Source organism: Mauremys mutica, chromosome 2, assembly GCF_020497125.1.
Source record: "Mauremys mutica isolate MM-2020 ecotype Southern chromosome 2, ASM2049712v1, whole genome shotgun sequence".
NCBI lineage: Eukaryota > Metazoa > Chordata > Testudines > Geoemydidae > Mauremys > Mauremys mutica.
Genome location: NC_059073.1, coordinates 269,110,243 through 269,130,508, shown reverse-complemented (window position 1 = coordinate 269,130,508; position 20,266 = coordinate 269,110,243). Strand labels below are relative to the sequence as shown.

The 20,266-nt window shown below is 41.3% G+C and overlaps 1 long non-coding RNA gene across 3 annotated transcripts in view; it reads right to left on the bottom strand.

Annotated features, from left to right (window-relative positions):
* LOC123363630 overlaps window positions 1–20,004 on the bottom strand; it is a 134,276-nt gene extending 114,272 nt beyond the window's left edge. Inside the window, exons 1-5 of one of the 3 annotated variants that reach the window (XR_006576840.1) lie at window positions 19,877–19,984; window positions 13,562–13,642; window positions 9,562–9,624; window positions 2,488–2,647; window positions 815–1,866 (exon numbers count right to left, since the gene is read on the bottom strand). This is a non-coding gene — a long non-coding RNA (uncharacterized LOC123363630). Of the gene's footprint in view, window positions 1–814; window positions 1,867–2,487; window positions 2,648–9,561; window positions 9,625–13,561; window positions 13,643–19,876 lie in introns of those variants that run through there. The other 2 variants (XR_006576839.1, XR_006576838.1) reach the window with 2 other exon arrangements.
* Between the last annotated feature and the right edge of the window lie 262 nt (window positions 20,005–20,266).

Genomic DNA, 20,266 nt, shown 5'->3' with positions numbered 1-20,266 from the left:
TGCCCACCTGTCAAATTACGGTGAATGGTGCCATACCAGTCATCTGTTTGGAAGATAAGAAAATATGCTGTATATATAAATTAAGTCATTAAAAATTGCACCCTTGAATTCCTTTTTCAGATTAAAAAAGTGTGAGGATACTGATTTATCACTCTAACTACGTGTTTCTTTGAACATACCAGTGCTTTAAAGTAAATACCAATGCCAGTTTGTTATGACTACTAAAAGCAAAACATCTCTCCAAACTAATCTGTACAGTGGTGGGAGTAGCCTTCGATTCAGTATCGTAATTAGTAATGGATACTGAAGAAAAAAATACTAAAAGAACATTGACCATTTCAAATGGAGTTAACAATTTTGTTAATCAAATCCCAAGGCTGTCAGACAATACATTGAGTGGCTTTGTTCAGATCACTAAGGAGGGTTTTCCTCAAGTGCCACAAATTCCATCAGCCACCCAAAATTCACAAGATTGAAAAAAGGAGCAAAGACTCCAGCTCCTGTACATTTTGGTGGCTGATGTGGAAAGATAGGTGCAGTTTTACTAACAATGGAAGAGCTTTGCTTTCCTATAGCCAAGTTCTTTAGTACTAAAAGGGAAGATTCTTAATAAGAGACAGAGTCTGCCTGGCTTTTATGTGGGTGCAGAGTAGAAGTGGGAGAGTGCAAGGAAATTTCCTGCTCTTGTGAGGCCCACAGCAGGATCTGGCAGGACATGTAGTGATCATCTTGTACCTGTTGACCTGGATGCACAAGGGGAGGTGGGCGAAAGTTCTGAATGACACAAGAGGCAGCAAAAAACTATAAGGTCTATTCTTTATTGGCTTGGCTTTCAGAGACACTTACCCCTCACTGCTCCCACTGAAATTAGTAAGGGCTGCAGGTGCTCAGACCATAAATGTCCACAGTTGAATCACTTTCCCTGTTTCCTCAAAAGTGCCTTCAGGTCAGCATTTTATTTTTCTAGTATATAGCAGGGAGTTTGGAGATCTCCCTGCTGCTCTGTAATTTGTGTCACGGGAGGACTGATGCTTTGCTGTGAGATTTTTGGTTTAGAAGCACTGTGTAATGTGCTTTGTAAACAATTAATTAAGCCTCTTAACATCCCTATGAGGTAAGCAAGTGCAGCTGAATCCCCTTCACCCTTTTGATAAACTGAGGGATGTAGAAGATAAGTGTTTTGCTCAAGTTCACATAGAAAGTCTGTGGAAGAGCAAAAAACAGAATCCAGGTATCCAAACTCTGAATCACCTGTTCTAAACACTAGACCTCACTACAGACAACGCAGCCAGCTTAATCCTCAGGAGGTTAAAAAAGCAAGTTGCATATGAAAGGCCATATGACTGCTTTAATATTATACCACAGTAACAAAATATATGAAGGAACTGTGATATCATCATGCTATAAAAGCATAAAAGAATCGCTGTGAAGAATATCAGTGTCATGCCACAACACATAGCATTGGTTTGTGCTGGTGAGTGCAACCAAAATGGAGAAACTGAAACTAAGGATTGTCTTTTAAAATAAAGTGCTCCTGCATGGATCCAGCATAGAGCATGTATTTAGCAGGGAGTGTGGCAATAGAGATCATGTGACATCACTAGATTACAAAATGTTCCTTAGATTATAGTTTATGAATTGTGAAGGGAAGGAATTTGGGTTACCAGTGAATAGCAGAAGACTCTGCCAGGCTGCTCAAATGACTGGGGAGATCTCAGATGGAAGCTCAAAGAGATGGAAAGATCTCCTTCTTTCTAAATGCTAACTATTCCTGATGAGGATTAGAGGCAATTAGGCGAAGTTGTGCATGCTTCAAAATCAAAGTTTTCATCCTTTGGACTTCACAGCTGTTATGCATCCTGATGTCTGTAAAACATAAAAGTAAAGCAACAGAGATTTTTTCTCACCCGTTATTATTAGACACAGAAAGATTTTACCTATGACAAATTCAGCTATTTTGAATTTGTTAAACAATATCAAGAAGCAGCTGTGTGCTTCTGGGAATATGCCCATTTTCAAAAGACTGATACTAATGCATGTCCTTTTCAGTGTCTCTGATCTGGAGCCCACTTCCAGCATGGTGAGGAAGGATAAAATGGAATTATGCCAAATGTACCAACATAAAACCGCTGAATTCACAGCAGACAATTAAAATGAATGGGGAAAGGGACCATTTCCATCTTAAATGGCAGTAAAGGAAAAGCTTGAAGAAACAAAACCCACCACCTCATACACCAAAGATCTTTCAATCACAAGTCAGTGCACAGCCTGCATAATATCTAGGGACATGTGACCAAACAAAAATCAAAAATATGCCTTGTAAATGGTGTTTTGAAAAATTGATACGTTCTTGGCTCCATTCTAACTCTGGTTTTGATAGTCATTCATTTAGGATTAAAATGAAAGTTGTAACGCCTTCAATCATAAAACACTTTCAACCTAAAATACACATTATTCAATACCAACATTCTAAATTACATTATTTACCAGGGATGGTTTTGTTTATGAGTCCATTACAGGTCTGAAGATTCTGCAGGAGGTTTTGATTCAAGTTTCGTGCATTTTAATTTTTGACATTGACACATGAAGAGGTTGAGATTGAGAGGCATGAGGATATGGCCCTCCCTGCCGTCAAAATGCATAAAAGCTGAAAAGTAAGTCAATATAAGAACAAGAAAATCATTATCTGTGTGCACATTAAGAAAGAAGTAAAGATTATGGGATTTAGGAAGCTACAGGCTCATGGTAAATGTATTTTTGTTGGTTATAATGGCATTTAGACAAAAGATTTCCGAAAAAAATCACAGGGTTTTGGCTAAATTGTTACACTATTTCTAGAAGAAATACGGCTAGAAGAATTACCAATTCAGGTCAAAAACTAGTGAGAGGCAAACCAAACTGATTTCTGACATTTGGATCAAATAAATAATGAGAAGTATGGCTGCTTATCCAACCCCTGAAGTCTCTCTTCTCCTCTTTTCTTCCACAGTCTTTGTCTCTCAATCTTCCATCTCATTCATACATCCCTTTGCCCTCCAAGTACCTTTCTTGCTTTCTAAAACATGCAGCAGAAATTCCACAACACCCCTTTCTCCTGACCATAAATAGGTGTCACATATTGGGTCTTTGGAAGAGGGAAGTGGCATTGCATTCAGGAGATGCCCTCTAAGCTTTCAAACGTTGTCTATGCTGGAATGAATTCTAGTTTAACATGCATTAGAGTTTCTGCAAGCCAGACATGCTCTAGAATTAACCCAGCCCCAGCCTTTGGAGATGCTCTAGAATCAAAGAAGGACCCAGTCCACAAAAATTCAGATCCACCTCTGAATCTGAACTTGCTCAAATGTTTAAGTTGCTTGGATCTGGAGTTTTGTTTCAAGCTGGAATTCTACCTGGAATTCACATGATTTGAGGATAGAATTGACAACAGATATCTATCATAATGATTCATTTGCAGCTGGTATTTCTTAATGTGGAAGAGTAGCTACTTCCTCCTACTAAAGCAATTATCTGATTTGCAGGATAGATGGTTCAGCGGATAATAATGAGCTGTTGCAGGAGCCTTTCATCACTTCACATTTAGTCCATGTTGGTTGTAACTGGGGTCCTGTTTTCAAAATTGGGCACCAAATAATAGACACCTAAATCCATATGACATTTTAAGTGTTTGAGACACTTAGTAGGCTGATTTAAGCATCTGGATACTGAAGTTGGTCAAAAAAGTTCTCACTGGATCAGTTTTCTGTCTAAAAATACAATTTCATCCTAATTTAAATGTTTCATGGGAAGGTGTCAATTTAGACAAAATTTTAGACAGAAAAGTATCAAAATGAATCATTTCAACTTTCTCATTTTGTTTTGATAAGGTGATATTTCATTTCTATTTTATCATTTTGTCTTAAATTATATTAAATATAACATTAAATTTAATAGTTCAATCATTTGTGTATTGTATTTAATAAAATATTTTGACATCAAAAGCAAAACAATATAATGGTTTCAGAATTGCCATTCTGCATGAAATTTGACTTTTCATTCAGATTAAAAATAAAAACAAATTTCAAATGCCATAATTTCCCACAGAATGGAAATTCTATTTTTTGACCAGCTGTACCGCATACCTACTTAGAAGTGTAATTGAGCAGATCTAATTTGACGCAAAGATACTTAACAGTAGATTTAGGCCACATTTGGGGAAGAGCTCAGCATGCACTAGCTCCATTGAGAATAAGAGGAGATGTTGGGTACTGAAGTCTGGCCACCTCATTTGAGCCAAACATGAGCTCAGCTCTTGTTGAAAATCTGGCCCCAGTTGAGAGTGCTGATGTCTTTGGAAAATCTGTCTCATTAGGAACAGAGTTTTGAAACTGGTACCTGTTTAGTGGCTTACATAACATGAGGAGGCCTTCTCAGTCCAGTTCCTAATGGAAAGTTATCCCTACCACAGAAGCATAATCAAAATTAGCATTCTTGTTAGGTAATCTCATCCTGGAACCCCAGGGATGAAAAAGACATGAAAATTGACCTATCCTATTATCCTTAGGCCTCGTCTACACAGGTAGACTGACCTGCATAACTATAGTAGAATAAACTCACACAATGCAGTAAATATTCCAGGATAAAATCATTTTTACTCCAGAATAAAAAGAATCCACATTGGAAGCTATTCTAGAATAGCTACAGTGAAATAGCTTATTCTGCTATAGCTATGCCGGCCAATTTCCCAGTGTACACAAGGCCTTACAGGTGGTCCCTTCCAGCCAAGTAGAGGCAACTTGGTAGAGCAGTGACCCTGCTGTCAGCCCAGCTCCTTGCAACAGCACAAAATTCACTTAAGCTAAAAAGAAAAAAAATGCTTGTCACCTTCCACACTTGTCTAAAGCACTGTCGTTGACTAGAAAAGTGCCTGCAATGAAGGTCAGTATGGAGACTATTCAGTGACCCAAAACCTAGTATTTGCTGTGGAAGAAGTTTACTGGGTTAAAATTTGCTCCTGATCTGATGTAGTACAGCTTAATCATCACTTCTCAGTAATTTGATTGATGAAACAGATTCCAAATGCCTTTGAAAAGACTATTTATCCTGAAGCCCAGCTACACTTAAATCTGCTTTAAAAGCTCATTTTTTATCTTGTGCGTTAAAATATATTTTCCTCACTATTTGCAAGAATTTGTAGGAGTCTGGCCCATTTCCTTCAGAAGTCATCAGGGTGCAATAAACGGAAACCATACACAGTGTGTCATTGTGATTCTAATTCCATTAACAACTTTATTTCAACAGAATCTCTGGCCCTCCATATACGTGTTTTTAGATTCTGGGTTTTTCTGCCTGGCATTATTATAAATATGTGCTCTTATAGCAGTTCAGAATTATAGCACTCAAAGGGGAAAAACTTCAGTAGAAGGAGTTGCAATCAGCAACATTCCAGAAAAAAGGGAGCAGGCAGGAGTATTTTAATAGCTTTTTCATATTGGTACTTGCTGTATCTTCAGAACAAACATATATGGAAATTTAATCAAGACTTTTTCAGACTTCCTGCTTTCTTTGCAACCTTCTCTCCTTTTTAGGCCTGTGTACTGGAGAATACATTTAGCTCCCTGTTAATTTTCCATCTTAGATCACGCTATCCAAAAGGGCATTTGAAGGACAACTGTGCCAGTTTAGCTCAGCCCAGCAGTACAAAATTGTATGGAGTAAGAAGCTCAGTGAATAAACTGTGACAGGTATTGTTACACTTTTAATTATAGCCCAGCATTTCTGAGTTTAGAGATGGAGGCACCAACTGAAGGGCAACTGTGCCATCTGGATGAAAAGTAATGTTATTTGTGATGTCACCATGAAAGGCCAATACCAATGGAAGTCTGTGTGTACAATTAAAAGTTGCTGTGTTTGATGCCAGATTTCCCCTCTACCTATCTTAGTGTCTGGCTACCTATCCCAGCCCCACCTAAAACTAATGTTAGAAGTGTTATTCCATTTGTGCAGACAGGACTGACCACGTTCACCCTTCATTGTATTGTATAATAGTGTTATCAACCCCTCCTAGAACTAAGGTTTGACCATGCTTGCTTACAATCAGATTTGAACTCACCTGGCCCTTTCTCCAAGCGGAACAACCATTTTCAACAGTGACTGGAGCCATGAGGCAGCTGTACCCGACATTGAGTGTCAAAAAGGGTACTGTTTCCTAGTGCAGTTGTGGCCAAACAGACAATAAGCCAGTATCAACCTTGATTTAATAATAGTTATGAATCATAAACTGAGTGCTGATGTTTAAACAAAAGTGTTAGCTGCTTCTCTCTGTAAAGCAGCTTGGAATCTAGTTGACGCACACTTCTGCGAACAATGTCACCAGCTATTCAGATATGACTGGATATAAATAGCTATGATGACTGGGTAGTTTAAACAGATTAGATAAACTTTCAGAAAAATCGCTACTTCCACCTAGACTCAATCATTATTTTTCTTTGTATTACAGCAGCACCTACAGGCCTCAACCAAGATCAGGGCTTCATTGTACTAGGGGCTTTACCCATCATGTTAAGAGACAGTTTCCGCTGCATAGAATTTACAATATAAATAAACAAGACAGACAGAGTGGAAAGACAGGCAGACAGAAAAGAAATACGACTATCACTAGTTTACTGGCGTGGAACTCAGGTACAAAGCGATTGAGTCACATAGGAAGCAGGGGTGCCAGAACAGAGGGGGAGGAGCAAGGGCCCAGGGCCCTCCCACTTTTGAAAGTGGACAGGCCTCACCCATCCACTTTTTGCCACAGGCCCTGCACCCTGCCCCTCAGAGCCGGCTTTAGGCCAATTCAACCAATTCCCCTGAATCAGGCCCCGCCCCTAAGAGGGCCCCAGCGCCCAAGCCCCTGTTCGGCGTACCAGCAAGAGCTGGTGCACTGTCCCAGGGTGGCCCGGCTTCCCCAGGGGGCAATTTAAAGGGCCTGGGGCTCCCAGCAGGGACTGGAGCCCCAGGCCCTTTCAATTGCCACCAGAGCCTCATTGCTGGAGCCCTGGGGTAGGGCTGCGGGGCTCTGGGGGCTATTTAAAAAGTCCAGGGCTCCCATTGCTTCTACCGCCCCGGCCCTTTAAATAGCCACTGGAGCCCTGGGGTAGTGGGGGGGGCTCCTGCTGCCTCTGCCATCCTGGTCCTTTAAATAGCCGCTGGAGCCCAGCCGCTTCCCCAGGACTCCTTCGGCTATTTACAAGGCCGGGGCGGTGGATGCAGGGGAGCCCCGGGCTGCTGCTGCTACCCCGGTGGAGGATGGAGGAGGAGGGGGCACTTACCGTACAGGGTGGGCTGTACCCGCAACCCCTGCCCGCACCAGCCCATCTCCAGCCAGCCCCAGCCACACACCCCTACCTGAAGCCAGCCAGTCCCGCACTCCTCTGCCTCCAGCCCTGCCAACCCCTGCCGCATCCCCCTGCGGCCCTGCCTGAAGCCAGCCAGCCCACCCCACACACCTCCTGTCTCCAGCCAGCCCCACACCCCCGCCCTGTCTCCAGCCAGCCCGTCTCCAGCCAGCCCCTGTCGTACCCCCTGTCCTGCCCGTACCATCCCAATACCCCCTGCCCTGCCCGCACCAGCCCCTCACCCCCTGCCGTGCCCGCACCAGCCCTGCACCCCCTGCCTGCAACCAGACTCTACCTCCAGTCAGCCCCTGCCCTGCCTCCAGCCAGCCCCATGTCCACGGTGCCCTGCAGTTCCCAGGGCAGTAACCCTGCACACCTCCTTCAATGAGGGGGGCGGGAGCAGCTGGGACTCACACATGTGCACACCCTAGGGTGACCAGACAGCAAGTGTGAAAAATTGGAATGGGGGTGGGGGGTAATAGGATCCTATATAAGAAAAAGACCCAAAAATCGGGACTGCCCCTATAAAATCGGGACACCTAGTCACCCTAGCACACCCCCAGGGCGTGGCGGGGACCCACACATATAAAACAGAGCTCATTTCTAGTTCAGGCCCATCTTTTTAAAAAAAGAACTTTAGGTAGGGTTAACATACATCTGTATTTTGCCTAAGTGTTCATGCTGCTGAGTGACATTTGTACAGGCACATTTTCAAGAAATAAATCTCCATGTCACAAATCTAGCCAACGATGGCATCGATATTTTAATTTTACTTGCTGTTTGAAGCTGCAAAGACCCTGGCAGTTTGTCCATAAGAGATGCCAAAAGAACAGAAACTTTTTACACTATGTTCACAGTGTGGGTGCAGCTACATTATCAGCAAAAAAGGGAAAAGGCAAATTAGGCCATAGCAGGAGAACACATTTTTTAATATTACAGTCACAATGAGCTAAATTGTCACAACTGGCTGGGCAGTGAGGTTAGTCTGTGCACTTGATGAATTACAATGATAGCTTCTGGGCCCAAAGCACACAAGATATTTTTGAACAACTATTCACACATTCAAGTTGAGAGAAACTAGGTACAAATACACTCATTAATTTACCAGGTTCACATGTGCATTTTTCGTGCCCTTTTCTAAAAGGAACAAACTGTGCAAACTCTCAGTACTTCTAAGCACAATCCATATTTGCTGCTCATTCTGTATATATTCTCCCCCAGTGGTTTTCAACATTTTTCATTGCGGACCCCTAAAAAACCACTGTTCTCTGGTAATGACAACCTTTTGAGGACCCCCTAGACATAGTCCACGTCCCACAGATTGAAAACCACTGTTCTACCCAGTTGGTCATATGTGTCCAATGTCAAAAAATGGCATATCTTGGAGAATGTCAACATACCCACACAAGGAATTAATTACCACCTAGAGGACTCTGCTATTGCCATTATGCGCACACCACTGCCACTTGGTACATCAGGGCAGCAGTAAGATAGAACTCAGATCGTTATCCTGCAAAATCATAGGACCTTCTCACTGGAGCTAGAGGATAATACTGGGTTGCTCTCTGCAGCATATTCTCCATTGTTTTTGTTCAACCATACCCCCCAGGATTAAAGTGAGCCACCAAGGAAAAGAAAGGGATGCAACAGTCACCAGGACAAGCAGAAAGAAATAAGAAAGGAAGCCACCAGGGAAAGGATTGTAGCAAATGGGGTAGGAGTAAAGTTATACCACAGACCCACTGTGGAGTACTGTGCTGGAGGGCACACTGCTACCTTTTGGATGAGTTGCAAGAGTAACTTTGTGGTTATATAATGCATCTTTTTCAGTGGCCTGGCCAAATTCTACCTTGGGTAATTATGTTTTGCTTACTTAAAATTTCCCCAGGAATTTCAACTGAAGAATTTCCTGATTTAGAAACTTCTATTTAGTACTCAGGGCACAAAACAGCATCCCAAGCGGTGACTAAATGCAAATTAAGCTATACATTTATTTGTTCAGAAAAAATACAAGGCTACTGATATACACACAGGATGGTCTGATCTGGCTAGGTGGAAATGAACAGTCCACTATAGGGCAAGAAGTGCAGAGTATATTGATAGAGGACTTCAGTATTCACAAGTTCACCCAACATTGACAGGTTCAATATCCTGTCATTTTGTAATAATTTCCAGAAGAGACAAGCTTATCATGGCTCACCTGGTAGAGTTGCTGCCTAAGGATAAAGAGTTCCTGGCTCACGTGCTTACTTTGTTAATATGCCTGGGGAAGACAGACAGAGAGAGAGACATTTCATGTCCAGTCACCAGTGGACATATCTGCTCTAGTGTCTGGCTACCAACTGGCAGACACAGTAGCATATGATTCAGAATTGTAACTAATCTCCTGATTATTAAGCCAATGTCTCATTTAAAATGCTAAAAGTGAATCATTGTCCAAAGTAAGCAGCCTGCTGCCATTAAATATTTCCTTTATGCAAACTAAAGAATTCGTACTACAGAAGGAATTCAAAACGGCATCATAATAATCAATTTAGAAGTCAGCAAATTGTTATTTAAAAAAGCAAAAGGCTAGCTGCTGTTCACGATCGATATTCAACGTGTTTGGGCCTCTCCTGCATTTCTGGGCTTGTTCCAGGAAATAAACTATTTGAGACCTTTCAGTCTCTATTCTAGTCCAAAGTATTGCGTTACATGAGCAAACAAATGAAACACAGCAATTAAAGTGGGGAAGAGGTGTTTGTGATTCTTGGTATCCTGAAATGGAATTAAGTTAGCAGTGGCACTCATGTATCCAACATATTATCATCACTGGATATTTACTTAATAACATTGTGGGGCCTCAAATCCCTTACATTTAATTTCTGTGGCTGTTTTAAAATACTGAATCAGTGGTGTACACACCAGTGTTGTTTGAAATGTGTCTAGTTAGCTGGATTGAATGATCAAACAAGCTGGCACTTATTTTTATGATGAAGGGCAGTGATCTGTTCAGTTATATATGCAAATCCTGTAACAAAATGGGCAAGTTAAAAAGATACTGGGCCCAATTCTACTCTCACACAGGCAGAAGTCAGGAACAACACTACTGAAGCCAATGGAGTTACACTGTGTGAAAACAATACAAGCAAAAGGAGAATCAGACCCACTCATACTCTGCGCGAAAGCGATGCCAAAAATAAATATCTGTTAGAGATGCCAAATTAAGACTATATTAGTGATTTCAGGTTGTTACATGACAGTGTACTGAGAGGGAATGCCACATTCCCAGTAATTTAAGCTTTTTTAAAAATTCTGGTAAACAAAATATTACCACTTGGTAAAGGCCATACAACTTATTTAAGAAGCACAATGTGATTCCAGACTAAAGCAAAAGAAGCATTTACTAGACAGATTTTTTTTCAACATTCTGATAACCCATTGATGCAGCAAAGACACCACTTGCCCTGCCACTGACTGAAGGAAGAGCCTAGAATATATTAAAGATAGCAGTTTTGGTTATGCAAAAATGTCTGCATGATCCATATTCTGATGGACCAATGAGATTACCAGGTCATGGGGGCATCTACCACTCATTAGATGTCACAAATATAACTGGAAAGTAGATACCTCAAATCAAAAGGATGTTCTAGAGTGAAGTTCAGACAATACATCTATAATGTTATAAGAATGAAAGCTGGTCAAACCGCCCAGTTATGTTTGCTGTTTTGCTACAGTAATATTCAGAGTCCTTATTTTGAATGTTAATCCAGCATAAAAGTTGCTCCATGACTTTTGCATATTAGGTATCTAAGTAACTGTAGCTGAACCAAATGCAATCTTCCACTCTTGCTTTCAATATATTCTTTTTAAAGTAACTAATCAGTATCCCTTTATCTGATAGCAATTGATGTTTTTTCATGGTGTAAGAAGATACATACTGTTTGTGAAATGAAAGATTCTGGTACAAGCTGTATTCAGCTTTCAGGTCCTTTACGTATGATAAAGGAAGATTGCTTACCAGCAACTCTTTGAGAGTGTCACCTCTGCATGTTTTTCTTGAGGCAAGGAAGACATAATGGGCCAGACTCTGGGCTATTTCTCCACACTGAAGTCAATGGAACTACTCCAGATTTACACCCGAATAATGGAGATCAGAATCTGGCCCATTATATTCAAAGCAGAAAAGCTGCTTAAATTAATTATAAGAGAATTGCTTTTGTCCATGCAAACATAGACCTCTGGGATGAAACTGATCACTAGGGATTCTTTGAAAAGGAGAAGTATGGCTAGGCAAATTAGTTTGGCATGATATAACAACTGACCTTCAGAAGTAATTTAAGGGTAAACATAATCCAATTACCCAAGATGGAATTTGGCCAGGACATTCAAATTAACACTAGAACTAGTCAGGAATTTGTTTGACAACAAACATTTTTCTGTTGGAAAATGCTGATTTGTCAAAACCGAACCCTTTTGTGGAAATATATCAGTTTCAACAAAACTTTCATTGGGAAGGTTTCTCAAGTCCAGGATGGAATTTGTGTTCAAAATGAGAGAGACCAATTCCCCAGACTAGTCAATTGTCCAGTAGTTAGGGTACTCACATGGGATACCCAGGTCCAAATCCTTGCTCCAACTTGGGTTATTGGCTATTCTGGAGTGGGCACGGTTTCTCTCGCTGAAAAAATCTGAAAGGTCTTGGTTTTGTTCCACATCAAAAGGGAACAAATTTTGAAACTGACATTTTTTTGCAAAAATGAAATTCCACTGTTGACCAGCTTTTGCTAACGCCCAGAATCTTCTGAAAAATTAAGTGGGCTCTCCAACAACCACATACAGTTCAGACATTGGTTTCAGGCCTGATGTACATTTAAAAGTTTTCCTGGCATAGCTATGTCAGTTAGGAGTGTGACAAAAAAAACAAAAGAATCACATCGCTAACTGGCATCTGCCAGCAAAAGCCCTAGTGCATACAAACAGTTATATTCCTTTTGTTGGCATAGTTTATTTTGCCTGGGGAACCAGTATGATGTACCTAACAGCAAGGTCCTATGTACACTGGGGCAAGCTAGACCTGAATGATAAATGTTCATGGATTCTGCAACACTATAGTGGAACAAACTTGAAATTTTGAGACAGCTTCATCTACATTGAAATATTGAAGTTTTTAATTAATTAGATTGTAAACTCTTTCGCCAAGGATCATCTTTATACTATGTCCGTGCAGTGCCTACCACAATGGTGTCCTGGTCCATGAGTAGGGCTACTAATTCAGGGATGGCAGAAGTTTCCTAACAGTGGGGGGGCCACAGGCACCTAAACTGTGGCTCCACCTCCTGCGCCACCCTTTCCCCCCAGGCCCTGCCCCTTCTCCCCAAGTCACTGCTCCACCTCTTTCCCCCAAGACCCTGCCCTCTGCTTGCTCTTATCCCCACTACCCTCCTCACTCACCCTTACAGCCAATAAAAAGTGGGAGGGCATAGCCTTCTCACTTTTAAAAGTGAGGGGAACATAGCTCCCTGCTTCCCCCCCCCCCATTCCAGTGCCCCTGTACTAAGTACGACCCCAGTACAAATAAACAATAATTCTACAATCAGTAGACTAGCCCATGTGGTGTTTATTTCATGTTAAATTTCCCTCCTGGGGAGGTAATTAGGACTGGGATAAAAACATATGCTGGAAATTTCTGCTAAAATGATCGTTACTGAAATAGCTAAGAGGGTTGATATTTGAGGACTAGATTTTCAGAAAAGCTCACTACCCAAGAGCTCCCATTTAGGCACTGAAATATATTGGCCAGATTTTCAAGAGCTCAGTTCCATTAGGTGCTGGGCATTCTGACCCTGATCCAGCAATGCGTAATAGTCTCATTAAAGTCAGTGACGCTACACATATGTTTAAAATTACTCACATGCTAAAAGGCTTTGCTAGGTCAGGGCCAAGGTGCTCACCACATTATAGGACTGAGCCCAAAACAAGCTGTTGTGAGGATGAACTCTTTTGAAAATCTGCCCTAGCAACTGCTCAGGAGCCTCTAAGCTTGTCTAGATCAGGGAAATTTGAACTAGTGTGATGGGTAAATTCTACCAGCTCAAGCCCTTGTTGACCAGTGCAATGTACCTACAGTGGGGGTTGCATTGTGTAACTATATTAATGAATTAACAACAATGCCAGTTTCCTTAATCTAGACAAGCCCTTCATGAAGTTTGCATACTCACATTAATTATTACCGTATCCTCCCCTTGCTTCTTTGGCCTGAGCGGTTAGCCAATATTTGGGGCCTTCCCAGGTTCTTTCCACTATAAGAAGAAATTGACTATACAAGTCAAGTATTTTTTTGGTGCTATCCCATTTACTTACAAAGAATGCACACAAAGTCCTGTTTCCCTGAACACAGTAGAAATAAACAGAAGTCTAAGTCTGCCTTTTCAAAGAGTTCTGTGCTTATACGAAGCTCTGACTTTCAGCTTCCTCCTGGGACCACACTCACCTCTGCTTCTCTTGCTCACTCTCCTTCCCTCCCCATCCCTCTCTCTCTTGCTCTCTTACACACACAATCTTAGTTCCTGTGTTTACAGTCAATCCCAGGAAAATCCCTCAGCCTTCATGGCTTGGTTTCTGATTGGCTTTATCACGCAACTCACCCAAAGTGCCTACATTTATTCATTCTGTTTGAAGGAAGAAAGGGCTAAATTGAACAGACTACAGCATAAGGAAGTTAGGGGACTGTATGTAAGTGCCACACCACCCCATTTAAAGAAAAGCTGAGGGCAGATTGGATTCAGGTGAATTATTTGCATTGACCTATATAGTCCACTAATGTTTTCTGTTTGTGAGTTATCCATGAACACAGTTCGATACACTGTCTGCTATATGAAATTATTCCACGGATGGTCCCTGCAAATATACTTCAGCCCACAGGTTGCCTCACAAACTAGTCATCAGAACGTTGCTTGGAGTACTTTCTCTCTGTAATTTGCTGGGTTCGCTTGTGCTTTGCCACCTACATTACATGGTGATGTTTTAGTTCCCTGATTTCCAGGTGAAGAGTTCTGGGTGAAATCCTGACACCATTGAAGTCAATGGGAGTTTCTCCGTGGACTTCAATGAAGTCAGGATTTGACCCTGGCGCACATTCACATACAAATACAGAATCACATAATTATTGGCGTCACTTTCCCTTTCCCGAAACATTTTTACAAAACTTCATTCAGATGAATGTTTGTAGAAACTGAATAAAAGGTGACTCATATACCAAGTAACCAAATATATGGTTCTTATTCAAACAAACTGTCACAGTTACCATACTGAAGATTGGTAAAGGGTACCTGCCAAGGGGGAAAAAATAGGATTGTGCCCTTTATTGCTTATATATATGCTTAATAAAGATGACCTAAAAATATTTTTGTAAAATAAAACTAAAAAATGTTTTCTTATTTATTTTTGACATTAGAAATTCAAGTCTTGTCAATGCTAAAATGCCGCTATAGCAGGGTGTCAAACTAATTTGATGGGATCGGCAACCTTTGGCATGCAGCCCATCAGGGAAGCAGCATGGGCTAAGGGATATGCTGGACACCGCTTTCCGCAGCCTCCATTGACCTGGGACGGCGACCCGCAGCCAATGGGAGCTGTGATTGGCCAAACCTGCAGACACTGCAGGTAAACAAACCATCCTGAACTGCCCGCAGATTTCCCTGATGGGCCGTGTGCCAAAGGTTCCCGATTCCTGTGCTAAGGGCTGAATTCGATGTTAATTTAGGTTTTTGTAGGCCAGAGAAAAAAATTAGGACTCCATACTGCCCTCAATCCACAGCAATCTCCTGCTGATGTCATTGGGAGGTTTCCAGACAGACCAAGGGAAGAATTATATAGCAATTGAATTTTTAGGTGTTATTTATTCAGTACCTTATTGTCAGATTCAGCAGCACTCTATGAGAAAAATATGTTCCCCTTTATCACCACCACTGTGTCCGCTGTTTGCTTCTTTTCCTTCATAGTTTTGTAGAGTTTAAGGCCAGAAAGGACCATTAGATCCTCTTGTCTGACCTCTAGTATATCACAGGCTACTAATTTCCACCCAATTCCCCTACACTGAGCCCCACAACTTCAGTTAAACCAAAGCATTTTAGTCCTCCCCGCCTCCTTTTTCAATTTCCCTGCCTCTTTCTTGTCTGTCTCCTGGGTTCTTTCCTCTTCACTTCCTCCCTGCAGCAACTCCCACCTCCCTGTGGGCTTCACTGACCTGCTCCCCCATTGAATGATCAGCATTCAAATAGCTAGTTGATAATGAAATATCATTGGATCTTAGAGTGGACACCACAAGGAAATCAATAGGGTGCAGGGGAGTTGATTTGCCTGAGTCATTGTCTCAGGCTCTCTGAAGACTCAGGCAAACATTAGATTAGAACATTGATTTTATGAACGCCAATCTTACAAAAAAAAAAACCCCCCCACACACAAATATCCACAAGCCGTGATTCTCAAACTTTTGTACTGGTGACCCCTTTCACATAGCAAGCCTCTGAGTGCAACCCCCCCGCAAATTAAAAACATTTTTTAATATATTTAACACCATTATAAATGCTGAAGGCAAAGCGGGGTTTGGCATGGTGGCTGACAGCTCGCGACCCCCCCATGTAATAAGCTCATGACCCCCTGAGGGGTCCTGACCCCCAGTTTGAGAACCCCTGCACAAGAGTAATGTAGACAAAGAACAAGTCAACATCCCTTTATGTTCCAATGCCTTCAGTGCACTGGCAATGGCTTTGCAGTGGTTTGAAGGACAAGAGGAAAGTGATGCAGTGCACCATACTGCAACTTATGCACTGGGCCTTCTGTCATTTTGAGATGTTCAGTTTTATGAACTCCTCAATCCCCAATTAGTTAATGCTATAGGGGTTCTACTGCACTCAGTTCACATTTGGAAGCTTTTCTTCAGAACAACAAGACCTAGAAATGTACCTTTAAAAAAATAAAGATAAGATTCTGAACAATCTGAATATGTCCTTCAGATCACATACATACATCAAGCTGACCATAAGGTGAACAGCGCTGCTCTTTAGTGATGAAACCCTTGGTGCCACTGTGGCATCAGGAGGGTAAAAACTGAGCAATTGGGTGGAGAAGGCATGTATAGGTGTGCTGTCTAAAACTCTTTGGGCCAAGGTTGTGCTGCAGCCTCTTTGCACCAGCTTGAGGTGGCGGGCAGAGAATAACACTGGAACGGATAGCCACTGCATATGTCCCAGAGCTAACTCTGCCAGCTCTGTGCCATCTCTGCGGCAGCCATGGACACAGGGGTCACAGGAGGTGGGGAAGAGAACCAGGTCATGCTAAAGGAGGGAGGGGCATAGGAGGATGGGAAGAGGTGTAGCTGCAACAAATCTGCAACCCAGTGATTCTGTGACTCTGGCAAGCCCTACAGGGACACATTTTGGGGCCTCCCTCAAGGATTACATCATTAAATCTTGTTACCTATTTGAAGTTTGTTGACAGGTAAGAACTAGGGGGCATAAAAAGAGAGACCATTTATAAGAAGAACGTAAGGATGTGCTATTTTACCAAGTGGTAAACCAGTGAACTCAGCTTCCAGTTGAAGTAGGGAAATCAAGTGTTGTTAATGTATTTAAGCAATAATTGGATAGCTACATGGAACTAGGGGCTTGTCTACACTTACAGCACTGCGGCACAGCTGCACTAGTGAACTGCAGTTCTTAGTGAAGAAGCTCTCCCATTGGCATAGGTACTCCACTTCCCTGAGAAGCGATCGCTACGGTGACTGGAGAAGCCCTCTCTAAGCTCGGGGTTAGGTTGATACAACAGTGTGAGTGACATCTTTATACTGACATAAGTTTGTAGTGTAGACCAGTGCTTAGTAAGATCAAGGAGTATTAGTTTTGTGCTTGTAGGAACCCATCCATCCTTACGGAAGTCCAAAGGGAATTTTTTGCTGGTCGTGGTTTTCTTCCCCCGGACTAGCTATATATTTTGCTTTCTGGTTTTATAGGTGAGATTTCTTGACCATCTTTGGCACAAATTGTTTTAGAAGTTTACATAATGTAGGTGAAAGATTGTCAGACATTCCCAGTCAAGGAAAGCACCTGGACTGTCCCTGGGTCTACAGTCCATTAGGCCAAATGGTGCAGTCTTTATTAGAGATGTGTTCCATTGATGGGAAATTTGTTCAAGAAAGCACAGCAGAATGTGGCCTTATGTAACTATAGCCCTAAACCTGCAATCAAATCCATACAGTGGCTCCTTATGTCTGCACAGACTTGAAGTAAAGGGGTGCTCTGGACAGGTGCAAAGGTCTGTCTTCATGGATCCATTCCTAGCACTGAGGCCTTTGTAAGCACTAGCTAGTTTATTTCTCTGAAAATGCAGGATAGTACCCTACAGTGTCTTTTCTACTGCTTCCTCCAGTCAGCTTAGAAAGGCCTCAAATGATGGAACTTCCAGCTCTTCTCCTGGAAGACAATGATTTTCTCTAGCCTTGGGAAAGTAAACTTGTTGAATTGCTTATATATAGACACAGCCAGCAATTATTATGGATCAGGAAAACAAACAGAACCAAAGAAAGAAAAATAAAGCTATTTTATTCTTAAAACTGGTCATATTTTTGTTGTTTTCAGTTTTTTATACCATAAACTTTATGTATAATTTATTAATACTGGCAGAAATGTATCTCTGGCTATTTGGAGAGGGGAGAATGGGTGGTGACGTGATTAATTACAATTAATAAAATATTTGTTAAAAATAGAAAAGTTGTGTTTTTTTTAATGCTGAGGCCAGTATGTGATAGTTCACCCCGCTGCAGCATGATTTCATTATTCCTACACTATCTCTAATAGACAAGTGTCTTGTCTAGTCTTAAATATTTCCAGGGATATTGGTTACAAAACTTTCCTTGGCAGCTTGTTCTATTGCCTAACTGCTCTGATTAGGGGTGGGTGAAGTCTGTGGAATTAGATGCTCTATGCTAGTGTCTCAACCAGTTTTGGGGAGGTTCACAAAAATAGTCTGAATTTGTGATCCATTTATTTTTAACTTAAACCAATTGCACCTCTCTATTCTCCACCCAATGGCTGGAAGCTTGTGCTATGTGTTAGGGATAGAAGAAACCCCAAAAAGCTAGACTGCCATAACTTGGTGCCCATTATATGGTATGCATGCTATATTTTTGCTGTGCAAATTCTCCCCCTCTTCCCCAGCCTCTGTGTTTTTAATCTGCCACTCTCTGCTTCTCTTTTGTCCAAAGAGCCTCTCCAATACAAAATGCAAACAAAGACTGAACCTTCAGTCCTACAATGTGTTCAGAAATTAGGCGAGGGAAGTTTGCCTATTCTTACTTCTCAACAATGGAGTTAAAGGCTTGTTGATTCAGGCCTTGAATACTTTTTTTCCTTCTGAAGTTTAAGACCAACTTCCCTTGTTCTACCCTAGCTGAACAATGAAAATAATTGATCACTGTAATTCATATATATTCCTTTACATATCTGTAGAATTTAGCATGCAGTAACTGTACACATAAAATTCTATTTGGAGCCTCATATTAGTTCAAAATATATAATTTTGGGGAGATACGTAGGGTGACCAGACAGCAAGTATGAAAAATCAGGACGGGGGTCAGGAGTAATAGGCGCCTATATAGGAAAAAGACCCAAAAATCGGAACTGTCCCTATAAAATCGGGACATCTGGTCCCCCTAGAGATATGTTTCATATTACATTTGGAATGAACATTCCTTATACTAGAAAAGGATAGTGCTATCAGTGATGTATTTTGTACTGAGAACAGTTAGCCAATTAAACAACAAGGCGCATCAGAGGGTGTGGTTTAAGCTAATACCATGTTTGGGGCAACATGAGGCATTAGAAACCATTGCCCCCTAGAAACTCCCTGGCTGCTGTTATGAAATTTATTTCAGTTTTACCCATAAGTTATTTCAGTCATTTACTTTGATTGCTGGAAATTGTCAATTAGCGTTCTAATGTTTTAACGCCAAGGTTCACAAAGAAGTACTTTACCACTTCGGAATAAAGAACCTGACACAGGCTCAGCTGCTTTCTGTAACTTATAGAATATGACAGTGGATAAATGTTTTAGAATGTTTTGTTGGCAAGCTTCAGTCAGCATTGTTAACAAGGTGCAGTGGGTAAAGATCCACACAAAGAATATTTTTGTTCCTATGAGCCAACATTATTTCTCCTTATAAATATATGGAAATACCTTCAAATACCTGACTACACAGTCTCCAAAGAAGGCTTTTTACCTTTGCAATTAACACCATCCTTCACTAGTTGTTAGAGAAATCTTTCTTCTTCTACATTTTCTAATGGCACAAGCTGTCAATGTGTAATTTAATGCTCTGATCAGCTCTGGTCACATATTGTGTTTTAACAAGAACGATTCAAGGACATTTCTCACAAATTAATACGCAATATATCCTAAATGCTTAAATCTGCTTCAAGTTTTAATGTCAAACACTTGAAGATGTAATTATTCAATCTAAAACAACAACAAAAAATTACCTTTGAATTAATTCCATGCTCCAGTGCAGTGAAAGTCAAACAAACAAGTTACAGTTCAAGGCATTGTTTTTTGAGTGTTTTGGTTTTTTTCCCCATCTGATTGAATGCTTAACCAAGGCGCTCACTTTCTCAGTTCAAATGTAGCACAGAGTTCACCTACTGACAATTCATGTTAATATTTAACTTGGACTGGTAGAATGGAGAATTCCCTGCACGTTGGAGGAATCAATGCACAGTGACTGGAAGAGCTAGCTCTGACATTACATTCACTTAGAGTAAGGCCAGAACTTTCCAGCATATCAGTCTGTGTATTAAAATGAATGCTGCTGGTTTTCCAGTTTAAACTAAACATTGCTTTGACAGTCAGCTATAAGTCAAGCTTTGCTAATA